This window comes from Mastigoproctus giganteus, chromosome 13, assembly GCF_048544385.1.
Source record: "Mastigoproctus giganteus isolate SK-2022 chromosome 13, ASM4854438v1, whole genome shotgun sequence".
Lineage (NCBI taxonomy): Eukaryota > Metazoa > Arthropoda > Arachnida > Uropygi > Thelyphonidae > Mastigoproctus > Mastigoproctus giganteus.
The window spans coordinates 50405667-50429322 of NC_143587.1; the positions used below are offsets into that span (position 1 = coordinate 50405667).

Sequence of the window (23656 nt, forward strand, 5' to 3'; positions counted from 1 at the left end):
GGCTTTGAGCGAAGGGGATGTGACCGGTTTCTGCTTTCAGATAGTTTATTTATGTTTTTCTGATATCGAATTTCACTTCTCTGAGAGTTCTTTTATTGTGAAATAAGGTGAGAATATATATTTGCATGTTTATTTATTTCTATCATTTTTTTTAGTTTATTTTTTTAGTGAAATTAAGAGCGAAAGAAGGAAATTCCGTTTTGTTAATAAGCAGCCATTGTTGAAATTTTGACGGATATAGGTGTGTGACCAGAATATCCAAAATGGTATATAAAAGTAACAGAATGATGATTTGTATTGGAAACTGTCAGGCTGTTTCTGTCACACTTGGAGTCTTATTCGTTCGTGGTAAATACACATGGAACTGCTTTCACATTTCAAATCTTAAGATGGAATTATTTTAATACATAAAAAAAAAAAAGCGTCCAGCCGATATACTTTGATTGACACCCGGTTTGCTTTTCATAATGGGACTGATTTACGTTTTTCTGACATTTGTATGCTTTTGTTTTTGGTGTTTTAGCTTCGAGAATAATAAATTCGAGAGAAGAAATGCATCTCTATTAGTGTAATAGTAGTGTTTGACAAGTTGACAGTTGAATATCACCACCAGGGACGTAAACATAAATTAACGGATCTTGCCAAGTTTTAAGATGCTCTTTTTGTCCTTATAAACAAGAACTTAGATGGGCCATCGGATAATAATAATTCTTATAATGGAATATCTTCCGATCATGCAAAACGGTTTATGTGACCCTATCTAATCTTTGACAGAACGGATGTTTTTATTTACTCTGCAGCTGTACGTGGGCCTCCAAGTTCAATTGCGATGGATCAGCGCCCTTTTTTCCCACCAATTATGATTGGCCAGGGTCCAGACCCCAGTATGAAATAATAGCACTAAAAGTGAAATATTTACTCTTAATGCACATGCAGTTGCTTGAAGGTTTGCCACAAATCTCTACATGTGTGAAAATTTTTTAACATTGATATAAATGAAATTATTATTTTATAAAATATACAGAACAAGAAGAAATAATTTAATTAAAATTATCTAACCCATGGCAAACAGAAATATAATTATTGCAGTTAATAATTTTATAATATAATTTCAGTAGTTGCTATACATAATTGAGTCAGTGTTCATCAATTAATTTCTGTTGTTTTACTTTACATATTTTATCATTGGAAATATTTTTATTTGAAACATAAAATATATTTTACTTAAATATATTTAAAATAGTGTTTACTTAAAATTTGTATTTGAAACAAAGCAAACCAAGACCATTTCATTATTGTAGAGAATAAAGTGAAATCATGTTGCTGCCCTAATAGAATCGTTTTAATGGTCAAATTAGGTCCCTTTTACTGATGAGTTAGGGTTAGGACAACCAACCTACTTTTGGTTTCATTCCTGGATTCTAATAATGAATCAGAAATAAGCAAATTTTGAGCTTGGTACGACCTGATGAAAAGGTCAACATATGTACTGCATTACCAAGAGTACTGGGACACTAGTGAATTAAAACATTTTGTGCAAATCATTGGCTATGAAAATAATGCAGAGAGCATGACTTAAGTGTTAGAATTTTATAAAATTCTGAAGATCTCTATTTGGAATATTATACAGGGATAGTTATTAGGTCTTTTCCAATTTTAAAAATTAATAGGTCAAAAACTATAGGTCATATCGAAAATTGTTTTTTTTGCATTGTAATCGGTATATGTGGGATTTTTTTAAACTATAAAAATTAGTTCAAAATTTGAGGAATCACCAGGTGGCACACAAAAATGATTAAATTTGAAAAATAACACAAAGGTAATTTTTTTAGCAATCTTTATTGATGATCAAATCTCCATGTTCACTATTAATTACTAATAAGCAATCAAAACAAGGCATTGTTTTCTCCACAACTGTCTTCAAAATTTCCTGTGGAATGTTCATTGTCTGATTAATTGTGTCTTTGCGATGTGAAAGAGTTTAAGGGAAATCTCAGTAAATATTTTTTTTTCAAATGTTCTCACAAAGCAAAAGTGTATTGGTCACACAGTCTTGCAGTCCAAGGAATATAGTAAATGGCAAAAGATAATTTTCTCTTCTGCAAAGGTTTCTCATAGGAGTTCATTGACATTATTGTCAATATGGGACATAGCACCATGCTACATAAAAATTATGCTTCCATGTGAACCACAATTATCAATTTTAATAATTTTGGTCTGAAATAGGCCAAGATATTGTGTGCTGTTAATTGTGCATGGACTGAGTGATTCCTCATCGTGCACGTGAATTTCTTGAAAATTACAAGAGTTACCTCAGTACTTCTTCATAGGATGACTTCTATACTCTACTCTCTATGTCCAATTTAAAATGCATAAAAAACTTATTTAAATTTTTTTTTTTTTAATGTGCTCAACACTCTTAGTACACAAACGATCCAACACCCTGGGATCACAGTCTAAAGCCCTAACCCGACCCATCAAACCCTCCACGAAACTTTGAGTGACTGAAGACATGTCAAATATATATAAGAAATAGACGCCGATAAAAAAAAAAAATATATCATGAAATAAAAATGCGATGATGAAAATAATTAACAGACTTTCCTTCCTTAAAGGGATCAAGCTTTTCGACTTACGTCGTATTCACAGGTCGGAATACTAATGTATTCCAACATTAGTATTCTGACCTGTGAAGACGATGGAAGTTGAAAAGCTTGTGATCCCGGGGCATTAGATCATTCATGTAAAAGTGTTGAACACATTTTTTAAAAAAAAATTAAAGTTTTTTTATGCATTTTAAATCGGACTTGGAGTATAGAAGCCATCCTATGAAGAAGTACTGAGGTAACTGTTTTGTAATTTTCAAGTATTAATAAAACATAGGATATATTGAATCTCTTAGATTTGTAATAACATGAATTTCTCTACCTCAAAGTTGACAGTTTGTGCCTATCACAGATCTGTTGAGGTGAAAATATGTTTAATCCATCCATAGGATATTAAATGACTATTCTGGAACCGGCATAACCTTGTCAGCCATCCACTGGACAAAATCATGACAGCATTGATAGCCTTGTGGTTCCAGTTGATTTCTTTGCTCCAGGGAATACCAGTCATATAAAATATATGACAAACACAAGATCATCTCAAAAAATTCAGTTTGTATTGTTTCTGCTGCAGCATCTGGGGTGCTCTTACGAAGAAAGGCTTAAGTTTTGCAAATTACAGTGTCTGGAGACTAGGCACCAGCGAGGTGATCTGATAGAGGTGTATAAAGCCTTGAATGGTTTGAGCATGCTCAATGCTGATGGGATTCTTCCTCTAGCTCAGAATAATCACCTGAGAGGGCATAAATTCAAATTGAGGAAAGACAGATGTAGGATAGACGTGCGGAAATTTGCCTTTAGCCAGCGGGTGGTTGGTTGGTGGAACAGACTTCCATCCCTTGTAGTGGAAGTTGATAGCCTAAATAAGTTTAAGGCTCAGCTGGACAGGTATTTTGAACGAACAGAGGGGTGAAGTGGAAGTGGGGTTTTTTTTTGGCTGATGCTGCATAAGCTTGCTTTCTTGCATCAAATCCCTATGCTAATGCTAAATGCTAATCTCATTTCTTTGAATCACTTCATCTGATGACAACCACATTTAGACTTAAGAGTTAGGTAGTAGGCCAAGAAAAATTACTTATTCCTTTATTGCTAGCATATAACATATGTTACAGGTGTCATAATAGGGAGGGGTTTTATTTTTGAATTGCATTACAATATTTAATTTGGTTTTACTTGAAGAAGGAGGCCTTTAGGTATTTTTCTGTCTTTGATACTCTGTAAGTGCTGCAGTAATACTATTGCCATTCTTCTAATAAAGTTTAATTAAAAATGCTCTGTGCTTAGGCAACATTTTAAAGTGAACTTAACTGAACTTAAGTTAGGGCTACAGCTTCATGCTTTAGAAAAATAAGACCTTGACAAGCAAAGACTAATTCTCTGATCTCAGAGTGATTCTTTTTTATAAGTTCAAGCACTAATTTGTCTATTGGTGTGAATAAATCATTTAGCCCTCTGGCAGTGAAGTTTTAAACTAATATTTTTGTTGTTCTCACATATACTGATCACAATGTAAAAAAATGTTTTTTTTTTTATATGACCTATAGTTTTCTGAGTTAATTTTTAAAAGTGGGAAAGAATTTTTAAACCACCATGTGTATAAGTGGAAAGCAGGAAGATACATATTTTGACAATATATCTCAAAATAGTTATTGTTCCTTTATTGCTAGCATTTAATTGAAAACTTAGCATAACACATGCTAAGTTTTCATGCAAAGAAAAGTAGCAAAGAATTCTTTGCTTATCTTAACACTAGAAAGAGGGATGAACCACATTGGTCCACTAAATATAGATGACATAACTATTAATGATCCAGTTCAGGTTGCTAACGGACTGAATTTTGCATCTCCATTCACCTGCAAAATGTTTTTAGAGAGGAATACCAGGAGTACACCAAGTTTTAACTGGGAGCTAAATAATTTTCTGATAACCTAGAGGAAAGTGGGAGAGGAATTGTTGAAACCAAATGTAAAAAGAAAAAAGGCACCTGAGGCTAATGGGATCTATCCAACTATATTAAAAGGAAGGAATATTATGAGAGAATCATTATATTCTGTGGATTGGAGATGTGCAAACGTTCCTAGTTCACAAAGGGTGATCAGAGGGTAAAGTGAATAATTACACACCTTTAAGCTTAACTTATAGGTATGTAATTACTCACTTGACCATCTAGACAGGAATGCAGTTATACAGCAATCACAGCATGAATTTGTTAAGGGATAATCTTGCCAGACCAATCTCATTGGATGCTATTACACAGTAACAAAGGAACTGGATGCAAAAAATAATTTTAACGTCATATATTCAGATTTCAGAAAAGCTTTTGATACTGTTTCACATGAAAGACTGTTGTACAAATGGGAGCATTTTGGCAGTTACTGTTATGGATAAAGCTATGGTTGAGTAGAAGATAGGTGGTCCTAAATGGTCACTGTTCTTCATGGACAAGTGTTATTAGTATAGTAGAGTCCCTCAGAGTTTGGTGCTGGCCCTTTAATGTATTTGGTAATTATTAACAGTACTGATAAAGGCATGTCAAGTTTAATGTTGCAGTTTCCTGATGATACAAATGTTGGCATGATGGCTAATGACAGACTCAGGGTATATTATTTCATCAAAACCTAGAGAATTTCGGCAAATGGGATGAGAATTGGAAGCGAAGTTTAACACTGATAAGTGCAAGGTACTGCTTGCACTTGGGTATAAGAAATTCCAGAATAACATACCTATTGAGTGATTCTACACTCAAGGTGATGTACTCTAGGGATAATTGTACAGTCTGACATGAAGTTATCTGAGCATAGCAGACGGGCTGTTAGGGCAATTCATGGGGTTCTGTCACTGAATTCTGATGTCATCCTTACTCTGATGTATACAGGAATTCTGCCAACAGGAACAGAGAAGTAATTATCCTGTTACCAAAGCAGTGGTTAGGCCATGTCTGAAGTACATACAAGTATGGACGTCTCATTTTAGGAAGGATGTGAATCTAGCGAAATGTGCTCAATGAAAAGCATGGAAACTGGACACCTGTGAGAGCCTTGAAATGTTTAAGGCTCTAAATGGATTGAGTAAACTGCATTCTTGATGGCATCCTTCCTCTAGCTGAGACAACACATATAAGCGGCACAAAATTATATTGCAGAAGAATGATTGCAGGGTAGATGTATGAAAATTTGCTTAATTGATTGATTATTGTTGACCTGACAGAGAATGAATGAGATAAAATCCAAAGTTAAAAATCAAAATTTAGTTTGATTTAGCTCTTGATGTAGCTTTTGAATTTTAACTCTGGATTTTATCTCATTTGTTCTCTGTCGGGGCAACAATAATCAGTGTGTACTATGTATACATTTTATAATATACAGTGAAACTTCCCTTTAACGGACAGCCATGGGGAACGAAAATGTGTCCGTTAGAGAGAAGTGTCCGCTAACAAGAAGTCTGAGGGAGAAAAAAAAAAAAAGAAAGAAAAATCGTTAAACGTTTAATGTAAAATTAAATTAAATTATATACAGATTTTGCACAATATTTTTATAAATAATATACATAAAATTGTGCTATGCATATTATGACTTTATCTTATGAAAAATACATACCGTAATCACTTATTTTCTTCTGCACCTTCTTCCGGCTGATAATTTTGTTTTCAACATTTGTTTGGAGTGAAGAAACCATCGAAAGTCCTTCAGTAAGATACTTCAGCGGCGAAAAACATTTTTAAACGATTGATTTGTATGAGCGCTTCTTCTATTTTCATCGGTGGTTCATCGTTAATATGTTCTTCGACATAATGACCTCCTTCCATTTCTTCATCCTCATGAGGAACTTCTTGAAAAATATTGATGATAATGTCGTTGATATCTATAGCACCATCTTCTGTAGGGTGGTTTGAGTCTATATCTTTGTAGCCAGGGTCGCTTGTAGCTAAAATATCGTACATTATCAATAGATGAAGTTCTTGTTCTTCTTGGTGCTCCACATTTGCTGTTCACAACTTCAATTTTTGCGTTTGACAAGCCAGACTTTACAAAACAGTTCACGACAGTTTGTTTTCTAATTGCGTTTACTGAAGAGGAAATCCATTGAATCGCATCTAGGATGCTGATTTTCTTTGCAAGGTCACTCGCACATGTTACATCGTTCATGTTTGCAATGAGATGTCTTAAAACATGTTTTCTGTAGTGAAGTTTAAAATTTTTTATTATCCCTTGATTCAAGGGCTGACACTCTGCAGATGTGTTTGGTGCAGAAAAATGATTTGAATGTTGGACAATTCAATGTGCGGGTGAGATGCAGCATTATCCATGAAAAGAATAATTTTTCTGTTTTGACGAATCATGTTTTGGTTAAAGTGACTTATCCATTCGCTCATGATATCTCTTGTCATCCACGCTTTTTATTAGACTTCCAATCAACATTCAAGATTCAACTTTATGCCCTTGAAACAACGAGGATTTTGTGGTTTTCCTATAACAAAAGTTTGTTCAAAGTCTCCCAGCATATTTGTACACAATAGTACAGTCAAGCGTTCCTTAGAAATTTTTCCGCCCTGGCACTTTTAATTTTTTAGACTCATTGTTTTTTCAGGAAGAACTTTAAAAAACAACCCTGTTTCGTCACAGTTGTAAATATCCTTAGCTTCAAAATCACGACATAAATCTTCCAATTTGACGGTCCACTCTGTTACAACCCCAGTATCAACAGATCCACCTTCACCACTTACGGTTTTCCAAGAAATTTTATGCCGAGTTTTGAACTTGTCTAGCCATCCCACAGAAGCTTTGAATTCATTTACTCCCATAGATTTCGCAACCTCCAAAGCCTTTTCCCTAATAATAGGCCCATTAATGGGAATTTTTTTAGCGACAAAACCACTCGTACGTAACATTGTCAATTTGAAGTCCAACAGTTTTCGGGAATGATTTTTGAACCTGATCATTTCCGTGTTGCCAAAATTCTTTGAGCAGTTCATTTTTTTTTCTTTAGGATGTCGCTTACCTGCGTCTTCCCGATTTTGAATTTTGCAGCGAGATTGCGAACACTATTTTTTTGCCGATCATACGCATTAATGAGTTCGACTTTATCTTTTAAAGTTAAATGTTTACGAGAAGACATTGTGCACTTCACACGACACTGAACAAAACTGAAAAGACGAAAGGCCGACCATATTCCCCCCCCCCCTGCACACACCGAATTCATCAGAAGTTTTACACGTGCCTTAAAATTCTTGAAAAAGGGTTTAGAACTGCGATGCAAACCTTGATAAAATTCAGAGAATCGGAAATAGAAAATAAACGCACGATTGAGGCAATACGTGGAAAAGTTCCTAGAAAAAGGGCCGTAAGCTCGCCCGCTGTCCGTTATGGGGAGATCAAATTAAGTGCTAATCTAAACGAAACTTGCAGATTGCCTGTCCGCGTCCGTTACAGAGAATGTCCGCTACACAGAAGCTGCAAACACGTTAAAACCAATGGAGGTGAGTTGGGGAATTTGAAAATGTCTGTTGTAGAGAGATGTCCGTTAACGAGAGGTGTCCGTTAGGAGAAGTTTCACTGTATATAAAATATTTTAATAAAATTAAAAACCTTATACTAGTACTTAATCTTTAGGCTCTATTAACATATTAGTAATGCATACATTTTAATATATATGTAGGTTTTTTTTAATATAAAATTATAATCTTACACTATTACTTAATCTTTAGGCTCTAATATATTTGTAATGCCATGCTGCTTATTGATTATCACAAAAACAGAGAACCCTTTATCGTTATTTTTTTCTCTCATTCTGGGTGATTGACCCTTGAAAAAACTACTCAGATTGTAGGGCAGTGATAAGTATTTTATATATTACCTTGTGTATAGTATTCTTTAGCACTCTATATAAATTTAATAAATTCTTTAACACTGTACATAAATTTACCTGCACGTACCTCCATAAATTTAACTAGATATGTCTGTTATTCACTACTCTTCGCTAATACATGCTAATATATGTAGTGTAACATCAAATACTCATATAAATAAAAACTTAACTAAGACACTGTAGTAATTTATATAATATATTCATGTAAATTATATACAATAAATATTTATTCATAGCTAGTTTTCCTTCCAAAATTCGTAGACCATTTTTCTACGAATTTTGACAGCCATATTTTTTTAAAAACTATAGTCTTTTTGTACTGCGTTCAGAAAATGTCACCACACTAGACACCTGTATAATGTGTTACCACTTCCTTGCTGCAAAAATGTTTGAAGTTTGATTAAAATTTTATTGTAATTGATATTGTAAAACGGTTTGCTGTACTCAGTAAAGCAACTCAAAGAATTTTTTATCACACAACTGTACTTCGATAAACCTACAAATGGGTACCTTTGGTAGAGTGTAGAATGTGAACACTGTAACCAATTTCATTCCAAGTGTTTTGAAGCATCTCTTGAGAAATGGAAGTCCTCAGTTTAATCCGGTCTTTTAACTCTGTGATGTTACTTTTTTTGCATACACCTTTGTCCTTTATGTAGCCCCATAGAAATAAATCCATAGGTGCGAAAGCGGAACGAGGAGACCATGGAATGGGATTATCTCTGGGAGATCCATCGGTTAGAAAATTGTTTATTGGGGAAACCGCACACATGCAAGCTCCAATGTGGTGGTGCTGATGCTTCCATCCCCATCTTACTGATAGAACACGTGTGGCTGCATATCTTTCAGCTGAGGTGCAGCATACAATTTGAGCATATATAATTTGCAGAGTTCACAGTGTTTTCATGGAAGAAAAATGGCCCAGTCACTTGGCTGAACGACAGTGCTACCACATGTTTATCTTGGCTCTATCACGCTTGTGTTCACGAACTGAGTGGGGATTTTGAGATTCCCATATGTGACAATTGTAAAGGACGAGGTGTATGCAAAAAAAAAAAAGGTTCACGTCACAGAGTTAAAAGACCAAATTTGAGAATCTGGTCTGTTAACTAAAATGAAACTTTTAAATGAAATGGAAAGTCCTTTTGAAAGGGACTTCAGTTTCTCAAGAAATGCTTCAAAATACTTGGAGTGAAATTGGCTACCATCATGAAATTCCATGTGCTACACCAAAGGTGCCCATATGGAGGTTTACTAAAGTGAGGTTGTATGATAAGAAATTCTTTGAATTGCTTTATTAAGTGCAGCAAACCGTTTTACAATACCTATAATAAAATTTTAATCGAGCTTCATAATCAGATGAATAATTTATAGGCACCCTGTATGAGGTGGGGAGTGAAGTTCAAAAAATATTTGTATTCATCTAGAAGTAGTTGTGATAGAAAATTGAAACAAACACCATGTATTACACTTTTTCAACATAGTCACCAGACAAAATGACACAGTTTTTCCGCCTCTCAATGCACTTCTGCAAGCCAGTTTTGTAGAAGTCTTCTGCCTGTCCTTAAAACCACTATTCTGTAGCAGGCGCCTCCGTAGCCAGGTGGGCAGGAGCAGCAGTGCGTAGCACACGCTTCTTGATCAGACCGGGGTTCGAGCCCGTGACCACCAAATATGGAGGATGCGGGAAGGTCAGGAAATGACCACCGCATATTCCCGGAGCAATATGGCCTTAGTTGCTAATGCTCCTAAAAACTAAATAACAACAACTACTCTGTAGCAGAAATCACCTTATCATCAGCAACATGTCTTCCACGAAGAAAGGACTTTGGGGCAGGAAAGAGGAAGAAATCTGGGAATGCAAGGTCAGGAAAATGAGCAGGATGTGGCAATATTTCAAACCCACATTCGTTGGCACACCTTGCTGCATCACGTGAAGAATTCACAGGGGTATTATTGTGGGGCAGATGCACACCTTTGACAGCTTTCCTTGTCTTTTTTTTTTTTCTTTTATAGCAGCATGTAACTCAGAGGTTCCCAAACTTTCTTGGTTCACGCCGCCCTTAGTGTACCAGTAATTTTTTCACAGCGCCCCTAGGCCAAAAGAAATACCTAACACAGTGGTTTTCGACCCTTTAATATATATACCTATATACAGTAATAATTTTATTCTTTATATAGAGGTACTAAATAAAAATCAATTATAGATCACCACAAAGTTAAAAAAGATATGGTACAATGGATACCATACACCTTTTTATAATGAAATAAATGTATAAATTTCAAAATAAAATAAAATAATAATTTTAAGTAACTTAAACTAAAATTACACGGCACCCCAAGAATGTTGTTGCAGCACCCTAGTGTGCCACGGCACCCCTGTTGAAAACCACTGATATAAGTTTATGAGGAGGTTTGAATAATACTTCACCATCACAGTACAGCCTTTTTGAAGGTAATCTGTTAGTATTACACCATGCAGATCCCAAAAAAAATGATGGCATCACCTTGCCAGCACTTGGTTGCACCTTTTCTTTTTAGGGGGGTAAAGTAAAGTGTAAAGTGTTTATTTTTTATTGTCTAATGGCCCCAGGGGTTTTTCCCATCTCTGCTTTTTAGGGAGTGGTGATTCTGCACGCTTCCATTGTTTTGACATTTGTTTAGTTTCAGGATCATAGTGATGGATCAAAGTTTCATTCATGACTAGCCATGAAAACACTCCCTTTGCTTTTTCCTGGAAATCGACAACATTTCGTTTGCACATTGTACCCTTTCCTTGCCTCCGTAGCCGAGTGGGCAGGAGCGGGAGTGCAGTAGCACACGCTCTTTGAGTAGACCGGGGTTCAAGCCCCTGACTGCTGAATATGGTCGATCTGCTAACCTGCACTGGACCAGTGTGGCAGATTATGGTCCATTTCCCTCAACATGAATTGTTGAGGAGGCTTCCATCCTGCAGTGGGTTGATAGTGCCTCCAGGGGCTCACATCTGGTGAGTATGGGCTTGGCACACCCAGGGTCCTGAGCTGGATATCATCATTCTTCTCTTTCTTGGTGATTCCCTTTTGACTCTCTCTCTCTCTCTCTCTCTCTCTCTCTCTCTCTCTCTCTCTCTCTCTCTCTCTCTCTCTCTCTCTCTCTCTCTCTCTCTCTCTCTTAGGGTAACTCGGGAATTTTTTTTTTGGCTGGTGCAGCATAAGCCTCAGGCTTCCTTGCACCATATAGCTGATAATAATAATAATAATGGCTGCACTTTACTTTTTACCCTTTCCTTCTTCTGGTAAGAGGTCAGAAGTCCAAGGGGCTCACATCTGGTGAGTATGGGCTTGGCACACCCAGGGTCCTGAGCTGGATATCATCATTCTTCTCTTAATTTCCTTCTACTTCTGACTCTTGTTCTCTCTCTCACTCAGGGTAATTCAGAAATTTTTTTTTTGACTGGTGCAGCATAAGCCTCAGGCTACTTTGCACCATATGGCTAATAATAATAGTAGTAAAGTCTATGAACCTATCTAACAGACACTTTACTCATATGTGACTGTTGATGCATGATGATCCTACACTAATTTGGAGCTGTGCAGCTAGTAGGGCAATCTCAGAATTAATGCCTCGATTTTGGCAACACTCTTCTGTTATAGCAGTTACTGGGCATCCTCGGATTTCTTCATCATGCACTGAGGTCCTTCCACATTTGAATTGTTTATACCAGTGTGCAACAACATGGGCAGTCTTCTCCATAAACAATGACCATTTCTTCGTGGATTGGTTTTGGCGTTTTCTCTTGCAGTAAGAGGAACCAAATAACTGATCTGTATTCCACTTATCCATTGAAATACTTCACTTCGTTCAGCGCTGCAAAGAAAAAAAAAATGAATTGTCAAATCAAAACCAAAATTTGTGTGATTGCTAAAGGGATTTCAAGGTATCAAACAAAAAAAAAAAAAAAAAAATACTGCTTCTGGGTGAATACAAATCTTTTTTTACTCCCCCTCCCCCTGTATTATTGCAACAGTAATGTATAATAGGCCAACTCAATTGTTAACAGTGGACCATAATTTTTTGTGACAGGTATGATAAGGTTAAAACAGGAAAATCAATACAGTAATTACTACAGTACTTGTATCTGATGCGAGTGGGGAGGAGAGTGACCGACCAGTTCTCCCTCGATTCAATTTACCCAACTTATCTGCCGTGGGTGTGCGTTTTTTTTTTCTCCAAGGAAGTTTTAACAGAACAAATTACGATTTAGAATTGCACATTAAAATCTGAACATAAATACTGTCATCGCTGCATAGGTCGTACGCGACAATGATACCAATGTTAATCATTTGATATTAAGAGAGAAAAAAAGTTCCGACAGAAGCAGGATTTCCAGAAATTTTATCGCTAGTCTCAGGATATAGAACCGCGTACTTTCGTCTTTTCGAAGAAAAGAGGATATGTACAGTATAAGCAAGTGGTAACTAAATGCAACACTCTCAGTAAGTTTTAGTGTAAAATAAATAGCTTCCTGTTTACTTGCATAAATATAATACTATACATTACCTATATGTTAATATTTTTATTAAGATATTCATTTTACAGATCGGTTTTTTTTACGGTTTTTCTATAAAATATAAAGTTCAATTTTTAAGTTCCCGTAATACACTTAATTATGTAATTAAATGCAGATACCACATTTATATTCGGTAAAGCATTAAGTTATGTAATGACAGATAAGGCAATAGAACTATATACTGTACAAGATTTCTGGATTTAGGAGTACAGTATGTAGTTATATTTATTTATTATAAATGTAAAATTCTTTTCCGAAAATTTACATATGAAGCAGGCCTGCTGTATTTTAATGTATACTAGGGTAACAAGAAAATACCGAAGTAGGAATATTAATTTTTCAAAAAATAAATGAGTAAAGAATTTTTATTTATTTTTTATAATGTTGATGCCAAACATGAAAAGCATTAGAACCTGCAGTACATTTATATCGCCGACCGGGCTAGCCGGGTGGGTAAAGTACCTGCTTGGCAACCCAAAGGTCGCGGGTTTGAATCCCGCCTCGGGCTTGGATCAAAGTACTGCAAAAACCTTGGGAGGTGCATTATGGCCACAGAAGCCGACTCGTCAACAACTACAAAAAAAAAAAAAAAACATTTATATCAACATAACTTGAAGGTTGAGAAGCTAGAAGATGCATTTGGACACTGGGCGTGAATTTCTGGAGATATAATTTTGAAAATACATGTGGAGGAAAAACAGAACAACTCATGTTCTTATTCTGAACTTCTATCCCTTCTACTTCCGTTACAAGTTTGAAGTTTGTATGGCTAGAACTGGAAAGTCTTTCATATGAGTTATTCAGCAGTCTTGCTGCCACATGTGCATTGGTTTTGCCTTCTGGTACTGATGCCGTCACACTACTATTCACAGCTCTACAACTGCACTAGCAATATCTTCAACCAATTCTTAATTAACCTCTGCAAGCATTTTTCTCACATGACACGTCATCGGAGCTCTTTGGTGGTGCTTGCAATGCCTGTAATATGTAATCGCTGCCGTATTGCTTTCCATTTTGGTATAGCTTTACCTCCCATGTTTACCATGAAAACAACCCCCCCCCCTCCCCCACACACACCATTACAATACTGCCACCAGCCTGACAGGATGGGTCCATGTACTCAAGCTGTTTTTTTTTTTTTTTTTGTCCATATTCTAATTCTCCCATCAGCTTAAAACAGTAGGAACAGGGATTTGTGAGCAGGCAACGTTTTTTCACAAGCTACTACTGCCGAGCGTTGGTGCCCATTGAATCTACTAACCATACCTTGATGCTTTTTGCTGATAAGGTAGAAACTCGGTTCGGTCATCGGTTGCGATATCCCCATCCGTGACAAGGTACGACGAGTTATGCGTTCTGAAAATTCTTTGGTTACCATTGTTGTTACTGGCTTCTTATCTGATTGACTAGCTTTTCTGTTCTGTACAAGGAAGCCCTCCCACTTTCTTGGCAGTAGTCGTTGGCTTCTCGCTACAGGAGCGTTATTGACTCTATGTTACTTGGCTTGGACCAATTCGATCCAACCGAGACATGATCATGCGTATTTTTTTTTTTTTTTTTAAAGAAAGCCTCAAACACGATAGGTATTGGAACCTATAGTACTTAGTACCGTGCATGGGTTGCAAGTTGAGAAGATGAAAGAAGATATTTGTTGACATTAGACTTGAACTTCTGTAAATTGTAATTTTCAGGAAATACATATGAAAGAAGGTTGTTCGAGAAAACGGAAGTTGGATGAATACATGAGGAAGAAGAAAAGTTAGTTGTGTAAGTTTGGAGTTGGACAGTAAAAGGAAGTTGATTGGTGGCGGCACGTGTTCGGACTGCTTTGGAAGAGAGAGCAAGAATTATAGAAGCCAATTCAGAACAGTGCCCATGCAAGTATCTATAGAAAAGTCATGCAGCACAAACAGAACGTCTGTGAGACGGAGAGTGGAGAGCATCTGTTAGATGTGAGTTATTAATTAACCTAACTGCCCCTCTTTGAATGGAATCTAGAAGCCTGAGAGAGGTTTTGGGGACACCGCCCCAGATATGGGAACTGTATTCCATAGTAGGGCGGATTTGCGATTTGTACAGGTGTTTGGAAGAAAAGTAACGCCGAGAGGCGAAAGAGAAAACCCAGATTTTTAGATGCAGAGGAAGTAATATTTGTAATGTGCTTATGCCAAGAGAGATTAAAGTCAAGGTAATCCCCAATAGAGATATACGATCTTGCCTGGAAATCGGAGTGTCATCGAAGATAAGCACAGGAGCAGAAGAATCCTTTTTTGCGAGATATAAGACAAGTCTGAGTTTTAGAAAGATTGAAATCAACTAAGTTATGTTTGCCCCCACTGGAGAATTACCTGGATATCAGCATTCAAGGAATTGATAGTGGATATTCGAGGAGTTGAAACTGTTTGTGCAAGGCAAGGTTTTCTCAAACTGGAAGGTGGAATGCAATGTGCTATCATCAGCAAAACTACGGATAGGATTTCCAGTTAATGGAAGAAGGTCATTAATATACAAGAGGAAAAGAATGGAAGAAAGAATGAATCTTTGGGAACACCAGCATTAGTTGAGAAGTTCAAGACAGAGAGCCATCTACCATCACCTGCGTTGAGCGTTCAGAAAGAAAACTGGATACTCAATTACAAAAAAAAAAAAAAAATCCGGCTTGCAAACCATAAGATGGAAACTTATTTAGAAGACCTTTATACCAAACACGATCAAAAGTCTTTGAAATGTCAAGAGCAACTACTTGAGTTTCACCCAACTTTTCTGTTTGGTTTGTCCATAGATGGGTAACAGAAGCCAGAATATCGCCTCAAGCAGGGTTGCAGTGTTCGAGATACTCATACTAGCGTGTCTGGCACCGACTACCATGCACGTTCAAAGTCGCTTAAATCTTTTGTCCTGCCCATTCTTTCACTGAATTCCACTTAGGTATGGATGCTGTATCTGTCCGCCTGCTTCATAGCGCATGGTATTAATAAGTCATGCTTTTACTGAAGGAAATTAAAAGATAGATGTACTTAAAAAAAGTTCAATCCCTGTATATATCATATGATAATTCTCCGTATTCAAATACTTTTGGTAATGTAATGTAGTGTATGTCAAGCTATAACAAACGATCTCATCCAATGTGCATGTTTGCGCGTCTTTCAATGTGAGTTATTTATGGCACAGATTGCACTTAAGAAATCGATTTCTGTAAGTTGTGTGTTCAAGTAGTTTCACGAGACTAAACAGAATGACGTATCGCTGTTTTTCGAAAAATATTTTAATATGCGACAAAACAGGTGTCGATTAAAGATACGTGAACAGCTGTGTAGAATCCCAGCAAACATCATACGATAACTTACAAATACTGTACAGTATTTTGATAAATCTGAGAATTACTAAGGATATCGTTTTTCATTGTTTCGTTGTTTTTTTCGAATGACTGACTCTAACTGGTGTACTTATTATTAAACTTTAATTGTTATTTCGCAAAAACTATACAAAATAATAGTTTTTACGAAAAATTATTACCAACAATAATACTGCTGTTATTTTCGTTGTATGTAATAAACGTGCTGATGAACTCCAACCTCCATATCTCTGAGTTTTCTATGGAATTCGGCAAAAAAAAAAAAAAAAAAAAAATTTAAAACATGTGTTGTTTCATAAACAACACATACCAGTGGTATTCAGTTAGCAAATATAACAGATTAGGTATATAAGGTATGTTAGTGTCTAACGGCTCCTGGGATTTCTCCCATCTCTGCGGGTGCAGAGATTTGAAGTGTGTGGGGGTCATGTGCTGTATATTGTGTTATGCCCTTTGTTCCTCCGGTCTATTAGCCGCCGAGCCCCTAGTGGGACCCGACGTTACCACACCATGCCACGGGGAGGCTGACCGGGTGTACCACTGTAGCTAGAGTACTCTGGCGGGTCCTGCCACCTACTTTCCTGGATTTTAGTGGCTAGGACCAGATTTGAGAATGAGATGATCGCTGTTTCTTGAGCAACGGTTGTAATTTTAACAGAGCGTAGGGTTGTTCGCTAATAGGACTTGTTTTAGGGCCAAATAGGTCGGGCAGTAATTTTGATGTTTTTAGATTTAGACCTGTGGGGCATGCTGTGTGTGTATATGTATACACACACACACACACACACACACACACACACACACACACACACACACACACACACACACACACACACACATATATATATATATATATAAACTAAATAAAAAAAATAAAAAAAAAAACGTTGTGCAAGAGAAAAGTAAGGGAGGAAACAGATTAGGTAATGTATTGCGTTACATTTTAGGCGTTTTCGATTTTTTCTTAATCTTTCTCTCTCTCTCTCTCTCTCTCTCTCTCTCTCTCTCTCTCTCTCTCTCTCTCTCTCGCACACGCACGAACACACACATATATAGGCATGGACAAAATAAGGGAAACACCAGATATGAGAGTAGTGGTTTTTGTAATAGCTGTATGACGCATTTATAACTTGCAGCGATGACTTTTTTCCCCTTGCAGGTACTGTGAAGGAAAGACGATAAAAGCTGATATTTCATTAGAGGTGATAAAAAAAAAAGGTACATGAAGAAAATGACATTCTATCTGAATTCCAAAGAGGTCAAATTGTTGGTGCACGTTTAGCAGAGGCATTTGTGACTGAAAACTGTTCATTTGTTTAGTGTATTCAGAGCAATTGTATCGAAAGTGATGTCTGCATTTCACCAAGTATGGAAAAACAAAATCTGATAGGACGAAATGTGGCAGAAAATTAGAACTGACTTGAAAGAGACCGCCGGACACTAAAAAGGATCGTAGCTTGAAAATATAAAACTGCTGCCTCAAAAATAACCGCACAACTTAATGCGAGTTTCAGCAATCCAGTTTTAAGCAAAAGAGTTCGGCGAGCACCTTATAAAATTTATGGCAGAGCCGCTATTGCCAAGACACTCGTTACATATGGTAATGTTATAAAGAGGATGCAGTGGAGTCAGGTGCACGAAAATTGGAAACGTCATATTTTCAGACGAATCGTCATTCACACTTTTTTTCCAACATCGGGAGAATTTACATTTGACCAATGCCAATGAAGCACATCATCCCAAACGTGGAGGAGGAGGTTAACGTTTTGGGCGGCAGCAATATATTGGTATTCTTTAGGCCCTGTCATCACCCTTAACGGGCGAATTATTACCGCTGATTACTTTGATGTTCTGAGTGACCAGGTTTATCCCGTGGTGAAAACATTGTTTCCTACAGACGATGCCATGTTTCAAAATGATAATGCTCTAGTATACACAGCCAGCTGTGTCCAGTTTTGGTTTGAGGAGCACAAAACTGAGAATCTCTCATTCAGGGGGAATGGTTGTGTGAATTTTTTTTGCTGAAGCTCATGCACTGCTTTCTTGCATCACATGCCACTATTACTACTACTGCACAACCACCAGACTTAAATGCCATTGAGTCACTGTAGGTATATTTGGAGAGGAGAGGAAGAAGCAGATTTTCTCCACCTTCATCACTCGAGAAGCCTGAAACGTTCCTCCATGAAGAATGGTACAGTTAAGACAGTTCAAGAGTTTTTGAATCTATTGGACGTAACATACAACCGTTTTTGAGGCGAAACATTTCAGGCAACAAACATAATAATCCAGTGCTTCACTACAATATACGCTACATAGATAGCCTATGTATGGGAAAAAAAGAAAAAAAAAAAAATGAATTTCTATTGGACCGATTTTAATGAAATTTTGGAGGGCTCAATAAAATTTAATTAAAATCCATCCACTAGGATTCGAGTTATCACATGAGGGAATAAAATAAAAAAAAATAAATAAATAAGGAAATAATTGCCGGATTTCTAATGGTCCGATTTTAATGAAATTTGGAATGGCTTTAAAAGTACAATATTTTTTTTTTTTTTTTTTTTTTTTTTACGTTCAAATATAAAATTTCATGAAAATCCGTTCACTGGAAATGGAGTTGTTTACATCCCTCCTTTCTCCACCTCATAAAAAAAAAAATCTGCGGAGGAGTATTTATCATTATTATAAGTGGCCACGAATGTATTCTATGATTACATCGGGGTTGTTGTTCACTTATTACTCCACTGCTTGTCTACCGCAACTTACCAGTAACAAAACCTGAGGTGGGATTTTTCCCGAGGAAGCCTAGATTGTCTTGTTTGTTTAGGCATAAATTCAGCCCTGTTCGATTATTATCGGTGTATCTGAGCATGCTATGCATGACTGGACTGCGGAAACAAAACAAAACCCTCTGAGCAGATAAAAATATTTTTGTTTAGATTTTTCAGTAAGTGTCTTTACCTAGGCTCCATAAGACTGGGAATGTTCATAACAATTGGACACGCTAGGAACGTGCAGTAGTTTATCACCAAAGGGATGTTGTCATACCGTCTGACATAACCCCTCGTATTAAACTTTGAACAAAAGACAAATATCGTGTTTACATATACTGTACCAAAAGAGCCTTTGGTTTGTAAACTAAAATAGTGATACTAGCTGTTGTTTTGAACCAAGTGGTAATTGACTGAACGAGCAAAGTCTATTAATTCAGTTGTGGTAGCTCTCTCGCTTGCTACGAGTTGATGGGAAAAAGAACCACTCTAGCATTACTGGTATGGAGCTAAAACTGAAAATTTATTTATTAGATTTATCTGTTTAAATACCTACAATTTTTAATATAAAGTACATTTAAAAATGAAATTTCAGTGTAGTTTTGTTTTTGATCAGGAATCAATATATTTTGCATGTGAATCTCGACGTGAAATTGAATAAATAATGAATTCTATTCCAAAAAAAAAGTAAATAAAATGATACATTAATAGCGCTGTTTTCACAATTGAATCTGCCCTTTAAAATTTGTGTAATTTGAAATAAATACGATGTGTTGATAGTCATTTTGCTTTATAGTGAAGAATGAAAAGTACTGCGCTTAAATCAGTGGTCCCAAACTTCCTCCATCACGCAAAATTAAGAAAATTTAATGTCACATATAAACTTAGGCATTAATCTAAATCAGTGCACTTATTCTACAGAAATCATTGAAATTTTGAGTGTTATAAAGTGTAATGTTAAAAGAAATTAATAGTAGTGTTCCCTTTTTTGGCGAACATGGATGTGACATACTTTATGGTTATTAAGGTAATTTACTTCCTCGCGATACAATGAAAACAGGTTAGTTAATATACAGTGCATTACGTTTCAACCTCCAGTATGGCCTTAGTCGCTTATGCTCCTAAATCTTACTGCAGCAACATTTCAGTCACATTATTATTATTATCCGTTTATTGCTCTGCTCAAGAGCCACTCGCTGGACAGCAGTAAGCTAGGTGGGGGGGGGGGGGCGATTTTTATATTCAAAGGTTATGGCAGGGACATGTATCTGGGGTTACATAGAACACATGTATGCTTAACCTGAAAGGTACAGCACAGTATTTAATTTTTATTTACATACAGAAAGATATTATTTTTTAAAATATAAAGCATTTCTTTGGTTGAGGCAGCCCATATTTTCCTTCTGGTGGTGTACCTGTGAGTCATAACAGTAGATTTGTTTAGGTGTCCATTAGCTTCTGGCGTCTGTATGTATGCTGCTGGCAGAATTTATCAAGGGTGATGGATTGTTAACCAGATCTACCATGTTTCCAGGAAGCATGCGTGTCAGGCCTTTGAGGTTGTCTGCCCTTTCACGTGTTCGATTTTTATTTCTTAAATTATTATTTTTTCTTTTTCTACAATTAATATTAATGAAAATTAAATAACTAATTATTAGTTAATTACTAATTAGTTAATAAGTAATTAACTAATATACTATTAGTTAATTACTGTTTAATTAACTAATAGTATATTAATTAAATTAATATAAAAGTAATTGTTTTCACTTCTATTTCCTCCTGGATTTTTAATAACAGGGACCGACTTGACGTAATATAATATAAATTGAATATGTTACTTCTAGTCCGCTTCTGCTATAAAAAATCCAGCAGTGCGGTTTACACCTAAACAAACTAGACGATCTAGCTTCCCCCCCCCCCCCGGCGCACTATGGCCATAGACGCCCATGCGCCTAAAAAATTCTCAAACAAACAAGCTTCCCCCTCCCATCCCCGGACAAATTCCCGCTTAGGTTCTGTTGCTGTTAAGTTGCGGTAGACAAGCAGTGGCGTAATAAATGACCACCGACCCCGATTTCATACATCGATGGTCCCTTATAATAATGATGTATACTCCTTTGCAGATTTTTATTTGGGGGAGGGAATAGGGGCAGTTGCTGTAAACTATATATATGGTGGTCCATCCTCTTTCCATCTCTTTCAACGGTAACATGCTACTAATGCTATTGGTATCCCGGCGATTTCTGCCTATTTGCTCGGACCAGTGCGCCTCTGTTCGCAAACTGCCAACATTTATTTTCTGTGCATCCGCCATATTGATCCTTCATTCCTCCAGTTAGGGCCCTTCAACAAATAATATTCAGTGCTTAAGCTGCAGTATAAGGCATATGAATTGCTTATGTGATATGTATTAAAATAATAATATTATTATTAGTAATAGTAATCGTGCCATGTGATGCAAGAAAGCAAGCGTATGAGCTTATGTAGCATCAGCTAAAAAAAAAAAAATTACACAACCATTCCCTTTAAATGTTTGTCCAGTTCTTCTTTGAATGTATTTAAGCTATCAACGACAGATGGAAGTTTGTTCCAGCAATTAACCACCAGCTGGCTGAAGGCAAATTTCTGCACATCTATTCTACATCTGTCTTTCCTCAATTTGAATTTATGCCCCCTTAGGTTCGTAATCTGAACAAGTGGAAGAATCCCATCAGAATTATACATTATACACCTCATACATTATACACCTCAGGCAGATCACCTCGCGTGCCTAGTCTCCAGCCGCTGCAGTTTGCAGAACTTAAGCCTCTCTCTCTTGGTAAGAGGATCCCTTCATTCTCCTCACCAATCTTGTTGCTCTTCTCTGTACACGCTCAAGCAAATCTACATCCTTTCTAAAATGAGGCCTCCAGACCTGTACGCAGTACTCAAGGCGTGGCCTGACCATTGCTTTATACAGAGGGACAATCACCTCCTTTTCACTGCTAGCAAAATTCCTGTATATCACTAACAAAACCCCATGACCTGCTCTTGCAGCCTGTCTGCATTGTTCAGAAAACTTCATATCTGACTGCGCAGTTACTCCAAGTTCTTTTTCTTTTTCATTTTTTCACACCCTAAGTGTAACACCATACAGTTGGTACGTTCCTCTGGGGTGACTTCTACCCATATTCAGTACTTTGCATTTGTCAATGTTAAACTTCAGTTGCCACTTCTCAGCCCATCTTCCCAAATTTTCTAGATCCTGTTGCAGTAGCACACTGCCATTACTGTTATTAACAACCCTGCCAACCTTTGTATCATCTGCAAACTTCGACACTAAGGTTGATATACCTTCATCAATATCATTAATAAATATTAAAAACAACAGTGGACCCAACACCGAACCCTGTGGTACTCCACTGATAACATTAGAGGGCGCTGACTCTCTTTAAAAATTACAGCTGTGAATTACAGGCTCCAAAAAAGCGACGTGTTTGCCGTTTTATTTACCTAATTGTTATTTTATATTGTTCATTACAAGTAGCCTTATAGTTCTAGTTACGCTGGTTATTTTTATTTATAATTTAGTTATTTTTTTTATTTTTAAAATAAAAATAATTAATTTCATTTTTATATTTGCCGGATTTCTGTTGTTCCGCTTTTAATGCAAATTAGGATAGCTGGACAAATCTTTCAAATCTTTCTGGACAAATCTTTCAGAGGCAAATATAAAATTTCATAAAAGTCCTCTCCCGTCTAGTGGGAGTAAAGTTCTTAAATGCAGGACGCTCATACTGAAGACAAAAGTTGCGGCGCCTCCGTAGGCAGAGGCAGCAGTGTGTAGCACACGCTTCTTGATTAAACCGGGGTTCGAGCCCGTGACCACCAAATACGGAGGATGCGGAAAGGTCAGGGAATGACCACCGCATATCCCCGGATAAGATTGTAATTTGGATGTGGTCAGTTTTTGAATGTCTGCAGGGAAGAATAGGTCAGCGTCGATATGCTTCAGACTTCGAACATGGAATGAATCCGGGCGAGGGGGGGAATTTGCAGGGCCCTCGCGCGTAGTACAGTTGGTGGCGCCTCCGTAGCCAGGTGGGCAGGAGCAGCAGTGCGTAGCACACGCTTCTTGATTAGACCGGGGTTCGAGCCCGTGACCACCAAATACGGAGGATGCGGAAAGGTCAGGGAATGACCACCGCATATCCCCGGAGCAATATGGCCTTAGTTGCTAATGCTCCTAAAATCCAAAATAACATAACAAGTACAGCTGGTGGAATTGCCGCCCTCCCTACACCTTGTGGAAAAGACCTGAATTCTAATCTCGGCCATGACGTGAAGAAATTTTATGGATTTTTTACCCAACATGGCTGGCTTAGTAGGTCTGGTGAGAGTGGCACAGTTTTTTTCTTCCGACTGATCGACCACAGAACACACGCAATTTGCAGACATATACGGCGCAGTATGGCACCTAAGTAGCTGATACACCTAACACGCTACAACAAGAACAACAAGGTGT

The 23656-nt window shown here is 37.0% G+C and overlaps 1 protein-coding gene across 1 annotated transcript in view; it reads left to right on the top strand.

The window, feature by feature from the left end:
• Window positions 1–23656, top strand: part of Pi3K92E (phosphatidylinositol 3-kinase 92E) — a 251963-nt gene continuing 228307 nt past the window's right edge. Inside the window, exon 1 of the mRNA XM_090388098.1 lies at window positions 1–107. The gene's annotated coding sequence lies outside the window, so the exon portion shown is untranslated. The remainder of the gene's footprint in view (window positions 108–23656) is intronic.